The following is a 758-nucleotide window of genomic DNA, read 5'->3' on the forward strand; positions in this document are numbered from 1 at the left end:
TACGTACATTATAATCGCTCTGTAATTCGTACGTAAATGTCGAACCATTTTATAATTCAATACCGTTTAATTAATTAAAGCGTACATACGTATCGCCTATACAACCCAGGTATATAGTCTGCTTGTATACACAATATGTTGATTAGTAATGCCGGTTAATTATACGTGTAGTTCGTATAAAGTAAAGCGTCGAGCCGTTTATTATAATAGTGGCCTCTTCTTCATACCAAGTTCACCAGGCCCATCCGGAGGTAAACATAAACATCAATATTAAGCCAGCACCGCCCACTATAAGTCATTACACTAATATGGTGGTAGTCGGTATGACGTATTGATAATACATCGTTCGGATTCCCAATAATGATCGTCTAGTCCATATTTTACATATTACATATTATAAGGTCATACGTATCGCTATATCAACCATATAAGTCCATTCACTAATATGATTGTAGTCATATAGCCTAAGCTAATTATATCATTATGATTCATAGTAAACTCGACCTTTTATATAATAGGCGTCTATATAACTTCATTAATTAAGGTCATATATATTACCTTATTTGTATAATAGTAAATATATAATTATATATATTTTTATTGGTTAATCTTAATTATAATAAAAGGGAAATCATGATACTTTTAGGACTAATGTATTCTAGCTTCTTTTTTAGGAGGGAAAACAAGAAGACATTTTTTGACTAAAATGTTAAATACAAATTTTGGAGGGAAACAAAGGGATAAGTAAAAATATAATT

This window comes from Nicotiana attenuata, unplaced genomic scaffold (assembly GCF_001879085.1).
Source record: "Nicotiana attenuata strain UT unplaced genomic scaffold, NIATTr2, whole genome shotgun sequence".
In the NCBI taxonomy this organism is placed as follows: domain Eukaryota; kingdom Viridiplantae; phylum Streptophyta; class Magnoliopsida; order Solanales; family Solanaceae; genus Nicotiana; species Nicotiana attenuata.